Source organism: Meriones unguiculatus, chromosome 7 (genome assembly GCF_030254825.1).
Source record: "Meriones unguiculatus strain TT.TT164.6M chromosome 7, Bangor_MerUng_6.1, whole genome shotgun sequence".
In the NCBI taxonomy this organism is placed as follows: domain Eukaryota; kingdom Metazoa; phylum Chordata; class Mammalia; order Rodentia; family Muridae; genus Meriones; species Meriones unguiculatus.
In genome coordinates, this window is record NC_083355.1 from 116,582,919 (window position 1) to 116,590,902 (window position 7,984).

General features: G+C 58.0%; 1 protein-coding gene across 4 annotated transcripts in view; it reads left to right on the forward strand.

Moving 5' to 3' along the window:
* Positions 1 to 78, forward strand: part of Aspg (asparaginase) — a 29,105-nt gene extending 29,027 nt beyond the window's left edge. For all 4 annotated transcript variants that reach the window (XM_060388251.1, XM_060388250.1, XM_060388249.1 and 1 more), the window contains one exon: positions 1 to 78. This exon is cut by the window's left edge and continues 567 nt beyond it. The gene's annotated coding sequence lies outside the window, so the exon portion shown is untranslated.
* Positions 79 to 7,984: the final 7,906 nt, after the last annotated feature.

Below are 7,984 nucleotides of genomic sequence, written 5' to 3' on the forward strand. Positions count from 1 at the left end.
CCAGCCTGTTGGCACGACAGGCTCTGGAGGTCTCTGTTGAGCGGGAAGAATGTCAATAAAGTTGTTGTGGGGACAGAGGCTGCTTGGCCCAGATGGGTCTGTGGGCTGTGACTGTGTAGGCATGTGGGGATAGGCCTCGGGCTGTGGGGCAGAATCATCTCCACAGCAGACGGTATCCACTTAAGCAATCATTCTGAGGCTGGCCAGGCGTGATAGGTTAGGGTGACCCGGGGAGGGCCTGAGCAAGCTGTCCTGCCCCACCCCCACCCCCTCAGGCAGCTTTGGGGGGGGCAGCGACATGTCCTGATTCTTTTCATCTTAGTAGCCTCTTCCAGGCAGCCAGGGGCTGAAGTGCAGTGACAGGAGGCCCTGTCGTCCCCAAGCACAATCCAGCTTCCAACCTGCTACTCTCTGTGGCCTGGGCTGCCAACGGGAAGGCAAGGATCCTGCTAGGCCAGCCTGGGATGGGGTGAGCATCCTGACGCTGGAGGGTCGTTGCAGGTCTTGGCTGAGGAAACAGGCTCCTTCTCAGCCGTCAGCCCAAGGACACGGCCCTCACTAGCTCAGTTCCTCGGATGCGAGGCACGGGCCACCTATTCTGCCACAAAAGGCCTCTGCCCTTCCTTGCTAGGAGCAAGGAGCTGTCCTGAGCCTCATGTCCCCTCTGCCTTATGCAGAATGCTCATCTGTTCCTTGGGCCCCTAGACAGGGCTTGGAAGCACTCAGGCCCCCATGAGGATGTGCACCCTGAGGACGGTGGAAGGCGTGACCCCCAGAGCTGGCCCTTGGCATTTGGGTGAGCCAGGTTGAGGCTCCCCTCCCCACGCCTTAGGCTCCTCAGCCTGGTTCCCAGGCCCCAGCAGACGCTATCCTGGCAGCCTCCCAGCTCCTCACCCAGACAGGTGTGCTCAGACCTTGCACAACCTGGTAACACCACCTGAGCACTGCAGGGCCCAGCAGCCTTTGCCCCACACCTCAGTGAGTCTCTGGCGAGTGGGTGGGGAGGGCATGAGCGTCAGAAGTCCTGATATCACCTGTGGGCCGAGACTTTCAGGGTCCAGGAAAAGGTGGCGAGACTGTCAGACATATGTAGGCCAGAGGAAGCTGTGGAGGGTGAGCTCAGCCTGGTGTCCACACACAGCAGGCCATCATGCTTCTCCCAAGGGACCGGCAGGGCCATTGCTTGGGATACACCACGCCAGTCCGCTGGACCTCCACCCTAGCAGATGCTGGAAAAGCCAGACTGAGGCTTTTCCCCACGTTGGTCACATAGTTCTGCAGAGATAGGGCAACAAGGGTCAGGGAACTTCAGCAGTTGGGCAGGTTAAGAGGGACACCTATGAGGGCTGGCAGCCAGGCCTGGTTCTCAGGATCTTCTCCTCAAGGATGATGGGATCATCAGATGGATCCGGCCTGGCCTCACAGAGTCCAGAAGCCTTCCTCCCAAGAGGGCATGATCCATGATGGAAAACTTTGAGGCACACACGTGTTCCTTCCAGATCCCTAAGAAGAGTTCTGTGTCATCCTTCTGTCTTCCCGATGCGTAAGGGACAGAGCCGCTCCAGGAACATTGGGTTCCTGTGGCAGCAGCTGCAGACCTGAGGAAATCCAGGCTGCTCTCAGACCAGACTCCTGTTTGGATAAGGTGTGGAACCCTATAGCTCTCCTCACAAGTGGCAGGAGGGCTGAGCCCTACCCCCAGCAGGCAGGGCTCATTGCTGTTTTCTTCACACTGGTAATTTCCCTCTAGGGAGGCTTGGACTCCTCCAGTGCCAGGGTTATCTGTGGGGAACATCTCCCTTTCATCACAGCCTCTGTTTCCCAGCGTTTTCTATTCTATAATCAGGCTCCCCACTTGAGAGCCCTCCGGGCCACCCCACCCATCTCATCATCATATACTGGTGATCTCTTGCAAGGTTTCCCTTCTGGTTGCAGGATTTCCTGTTGCAAGGGCGCCACAGGGGCCTGTAGTTGTCACCTGTCTCCCATCCCTCTGAGGTGTAGTACCACCATCTTTGCTGAGGGAAGGGAGCCCACTCAGGCTGGACTAGCGGTGGAGGTTTTGTTTTGTTTTGTTTTTCCCCGTCTTGCTGTTCTGCGTTTCCCACTGAGGGAGATGACTTTCAGCCTAGGTAGCGGGTGCCAGTCCCTCTAACTCCACAGTCAATGAGGCTTACAGACTGCCAAGGGCTGTGGAACCCCAGAAGTCACTGCTCCCCTCCGAGGCGGTATCCTTCAATTGCAAAAGGAAACGCGAAACCTCTACAGGCTGGCTGCAACAGTTAAAACTTGACAGCGCATCAGTGAAAAGTCCAGGGGCTTCTCAGAGCTCAGTGGCTGCCTCCTGCCTGGGCCCAGACTGTGTCACCCGGCATGGAGGACACTGGTGTCCCCTGAGCTGGCTGGCCTGGACGTGAATGAATTATGACAACCTCCTGCTGGCCCTCGGGGGTTCAAGTTTTGGGAAGGAGGCCCACAGTCACTCCCAATCGCTCTCCATTTCCTTTAACACCGTCCTTACAGCGGGCCCCACTGGGCTGGAACCCGTGTGGGCTCAGTGACTAAGAGGGCAGGGCGCCTACAGGTGCGGAGCACACGGGACCCTTGGACGAGGGGCAAGGTCCCTGGTACTGGTACAAGGGCCCAGGGCTAGGCTCGCGCCGCCCCCTCCGACTGCCCGAGAGGCCCAGGGCTGGGAAGCAGAAACTCACCGCACCCCCCCCCCCCCCCAGTTTCACTTTCTCTTTGTTCCCTCCTTCCCCTCCCACGGAGTTCTCTTTGAAGAGGGTTCGCGGTACGGGCGTGTCCGGTCCCGCCCCCGCGCTCCCCGTGGGACTCGGTGCGTGCCCTGGCGGCGTGGCCCCTCGGCGAGCTCTGCAAAGCCGGCGCTCGGGGTTCCAGCGGGCGCGGCCCTTCGCGCCGACCCCGGCCAGGTGCGCCAGGCCGGGCGCCGGGCGCGGCCGGTGAGTCAGGACCACCCCCGCGCGGGCACGCGGAGCCGGTCCTGGGGCCTCCGGCCGACCCGCCGCGCGACCCAGGGGCCTGGAAAAACCGGTCGGGGCAGCGCGCCGGCGCGTTCCGGCGCCGATCGGGGCGACCGCGCCGCATAAAAGGCGCCGCCGCGCCGGCCGCCGCCGCACGGAGCGCAGCCGGGCCGGGAGGGCCAGCTGGACGGGTGGCGCGGGCCGTGGCCCCGGAGCCCCGGGCCTCGCGAAGCTCCTGTCTGCACGCGCGCCGGGTCCAGTGGTTCTTAACAGTTCAACAGTTCTGTAGCGCAATTGTGAAATGTTTAGGACCACTAGACCCGGCACGCCTGGCGGCGGCGACGACGGCAACGGGGCGGCCCAGGTCTGCCTGCGGAGCGGGGGAGGACGCCCGGCCCCTGACACCGGTGCGCTCTTGCGGCCTGGCTGCGGGGCGGAGCGGCGACCCGGGCGCGCACCGGCCCCGGCCTGGCGCGGTAGCCTGGCCTTTCGCCCACGCTGCGGACACGTGCCGTGGCAAGAGGTGCTGGCGTCGCCTTCCTTCGCCAAACCCACCCTTGTCCATAGCCACCGAATCTCCGGCGAGAGCCAGCCGCCGGCCGCCGGGGCCTCGTGCAGTGGGGCTGAGGCTGCCAGGCTCTGAGCGAGTTCGGTGCTGAGCTGGGACTTCTACTGCAGGAGCCTTTCTCTCTCCAGGCTGGGGCAGGGATCCCGTGCGTGTGTGCCGCGTGAATGAACCCGGGCCAGACATGGGCTAGAGGGGAAATGTGAAGAGTGGCGGGGACAGGTCCAGTTCTGATGTGGAGCCGGGCCAGGATGACCTCTGGGGTCCTCAGGCTCCGCTGTTGGGGAGGGGGTGCACCTATAGGAGCGGTCTGAGTGGAACCTTAGGTGGCCCTGAGCAAAGCGTGCTTGACTTTTCCACCTCCGGGTGGCCAGGGCCTGTCACAGGAGGGAAGGAACGGGCTGCCTGGAGACCCTGAGCAATCAGCACCTGAGACAAGGAGGGCCCCGGCCTGTCCCAGCCTCCTTGGCCCGGACGAAGGGGCCACTGGGCTGCCTGGGCTGGACTTGAGGCTGGAGCATTTCCCGCTGGATGAGTCCCTGTGCCCCAGCTGCACCTTGGAGGGACGCCCTTCCTTTGTAGGCGGTGTGAGCACACGCCAGGCAAGTAACAGAAGGTGGCCTGAGGTGGGAGGGAGTGGTGTCCGTTTCTGCCCCCACCCCACCCCGTGAACCCCCTGGGTCATCATCTTGTCTTGTTACACTGTGGACACCTCGGGCTGCTTGAGAGCTGGTATTTTGGGCAACCCAGGGTGCCCCGAGGAACCGGAGGGCCTCCCAGGTGTCTGCTGCCTACCCTCGGTGACAGTTGTTTCTTACGCCTTGTTCTCCCTGGGACAGCTGCAGTACCCTTGGGTACTGGTCAGGGGTTGCCATGTTGGATGCCCCTGAATTGTAGCTCTGAACCATTTGATTTGGTTTAAGTATGTATACTGTAGGTTGCTACAAGAAAATAAACATATTCCAAAGCACCCCTGTGTCCTCGAGGCTTTTCATCCAGGCCTGTTTGTGAGGCCTCTTCCAGGCATGCTAACACCCTTCCCATTCTAACTCTAGAGGAAAGAAAAAACTAGGCCACTTGTGGGGGAGGGACAGCCCCAGCCCCAGGCCCTGCCTCCACTTTCTGCCAGCTTTTTCCTGGCTGGAGAGCAGGCCACCTCAATGGCTGCTTCTGATTGTCTTGAGCCAAGCTGCTGGGTCAGACACCCTCCCAGGAGCCTGAGCTGTACTTCCGAGAGCCAGAGTCCGGAGTGGGCTTGGATTTCAGGGGGCCAGATCCCAGCCACTGCAGTCTGCTTCCCGCACCTTTACTGAGATCTCAGTTTGCTTTTGCCCACTGCGGCCTGGAGACCATAAGCTAGTCTGGGGTACCTGGCTCTGAGCTGAGGGACTGGCAAGGAAGGTGTTCTATCCCCTCTCCTACTCACTGTCCTAGACACATTTCCTCTCCAGCCCATGGCTAGCCTTGGATTGGGTAGGGTTGGATGGGGGTGGGGGGTGTCCAAACCCAGCCCTAACTCCTACCAGCAAGAGGCCTTATCAATGCCTTTATGCCCTGGAATTTCTACATCCTCTTAGAAAGAAAGAGGGCAGGTGGGGGTAGCTGGTGGGGCCACCGAAGACAGTGATCTCCCAAGAACACTCCAGTGCAACTAGAGCTTTGTGGAGAGCATTGCTTCGTGGTGTTGGGCTCACTGTGGTGGGCTCCCTGGAGAGCTGCCTGGCAGCCAGGGCTTTGGGGGATCCATGGAAGGCCCCGGGTGGCACTGTGCTGGGGCTGCGAGGAGAGCAGGCAGCTTCTTCTCTGTAGAGACCATATGCACACTTCTGGTATTCCAGCCTCTCAAGGATTCCCAGAATCCATTGCATTTGGTGATGGAGCTCCGAGTGTAGGCTGGCTCTACACAGACCTGCTTTCCTGACTTGACCCTGACTGTAGTGAGGGTGTGAGGCTCCTTCCAGCCCTGTGGACAGGAGTGGCTGCACTGTCCCTGCCTAGCTGCTTTCTCTGCCCCTGGGTGGAACTAGGACGATACTGGGTTACATCCTGGGGCCCAAGACTATGTCCTCAGGAGAAGGCCAATTCTTAAAGGGTTGCCTGGATCTCCTGGGTTGGCTCTGAAAGTCATGTGATGTGGGAACTCTACCGTCCTGACAACACCGGGCAGATTGTCCTTCCTTCCCAGGACCAGAACATGGAGCATACCACCCTTGGCTCCCAGACCACCTCCCCTACCGCCTGCTTTCCCACGGGAGAAGCACACCTGTGTTTCTAAAGTTGATGTTGTTCTGGTCTCCATTAAAGCTGCTAAGCCAGTGTGCTAGCTGGGTTCTCAGGCTTGGGTAGCTGACTCACCTGGAGGACTAATGAAGAGCAGAGGCCCAGGCTCCCGAACCAGGATGGCCGGTTCCAGGTGATTGTAGTGAGTGCCCCGGGCTGAAAACAGTATCGAGCAACAGGCCTCAGCAGGGAGAGAGGATTGCAAGAGGGGGCAGGTCCCTATGCTGCTGAGCCCTGGAGATATCCCGAGCCTCCTGTCCCAGAGAAGCCCATGATACAGCTGACTCCTCAGCATCCGAGCCAGAGTGTCCTGAACTGGTAGCCAGAAGGAGGCCTGGGCTGGGTGAGTGCCTGCACGGGCACTCTGGGGCATTCACGCATGCAGACACACAAATATCACATAAAAAAAATAGTAAAGAAGAGTAAGCCTTTAGCCAGAATGATGAAGGGAGAGAGAGAGAGAAAGAGAGAGAGAGAGAGAGAATAGTGTGACATTTTTATACGAAATAAGCTATTGAGTCAGGTGTGGCTTGCATATCTCTAATCCTGGCACTGAGGAGTCAACACAGGAGGATAGAGCCAGTTAGGAGCCAGCCTGGTCTATTTAGGGAGCTCTGGCCAGCAAGGGCTACATACTGAGACTTTGTTTTTAAAATGCATGTATACATATATATGATGTATAATACACATACACACTAGTAAAAACAAATGGAAAACCTGGATAGTCCTATATGTGATAAAAATCCCGAGTGTGCCCTCAGCCAGCCTAAACCATCCTCTGCCTCCACACCTCCTAGTGGCTACACTCTGCAGTTTGGCTCCTGCAAATCATGCTGTTGGGAAGGTTGCTGTTGGAGTGGTCAGCCTTCCTGGTACCCTTTTAAGAGAGCCTGTGCGGAGCCCTGGTAGCTAACTGTGGCCCTCGCTCTCAGACCTGTGCTCAGAAATGTATGTGGCAGGCTTAGTTCAATCCCCAGGAACCAGGAGCAAGAATTCTGTGCTGATGTCCACCACCGTGTCACCTCTATGCATGAACAATGTGGCCCCTCAAGAGCTTTTCCTTGGGAAGTTGAGGCCCATAGCTCTCTCTAGGCAAGAAGCTGGGGTAGGAGCAACCCACCTCCTCAGTCCCATCCTTCAGGAATCACTCTCCTGGTATGCTCCTTAGCCAATGCCACCCTCTCTGCCAGTTTTTAAGTTGGTTTTCTTGGGAGAAAACGTTCCTGCCATTCTGTTTCACTCAGAGTGAAAGTCCTCCTTGGCGCCCCAAGAGCAGGAATGCCTACTTCTCCCTTGGGGCTGTTCTCTCCTTCAGGGCATGCCAAGGTTGCAGCGCACCCGGTGGGCTCTCACTTGGAGCTACTATCTCCTGGGCTCCTGGGCTGTGGTGGACTCTCTCCTGAGGTTCAGATGTGCCAGCGGGGGCTCGGGGACAAGCCATACCACCCCGTCCTTAACCTGGCTTTAGGAGTACTTTCAACATGCACACAGTTTCCCTAAATGTTGAGCTGGCACAAGTTGAACGCACAGGAAGGCAGTTTATCAGTGCTGTCTGCTGATGCCTGAGAGGGAGAAGCTGGTGCAGAGCTGCACAGCCCTGAAGCTCTCAGGCAACTTCCGCCTTGCTGGTGCTAGTTTTCCCTTCGCTCTGGAAGGTATTCACCCGAATCCCCCTTGTGAATACACAGTGCCGTGGCTGATACCCCTGTGCATAGACCAGGGCTACACCGGGCTCTGTGCACTGGCACTGTCGTTGGCAAAGCCTGGTTTATTTAGTCTTTGTTCTCTCTACCTCTATAGTTTTCCTTTGAGAACTGCTTTGGTCTTAATCCACATGTGCTGATGTCTTGTGTTCGTTTTCTCTTGTAATTCCACTGAGATGTCTTTGTAAGTGACTCAGAAATACGCTTTATCTTTGATTTGCATATTTAAATGGAATGAATACTTTTTCAATTTCAAAAAGAATTAAAACAAGGATACGATTTTAAAAGTCAAATTGATGGGCCGGGAGGCCGGGAGACGGCTCAGAGAGTAAAGTACTTGCTTTGTACGCATAAACACCTAAACTTGGGTGCTCAGCACCTACCTAAGAAGTTGGGTGTGACGGCCTGTGTTATAATCCCAGGGCTGGGTGACAGACGGGAAGCTCCTTGGC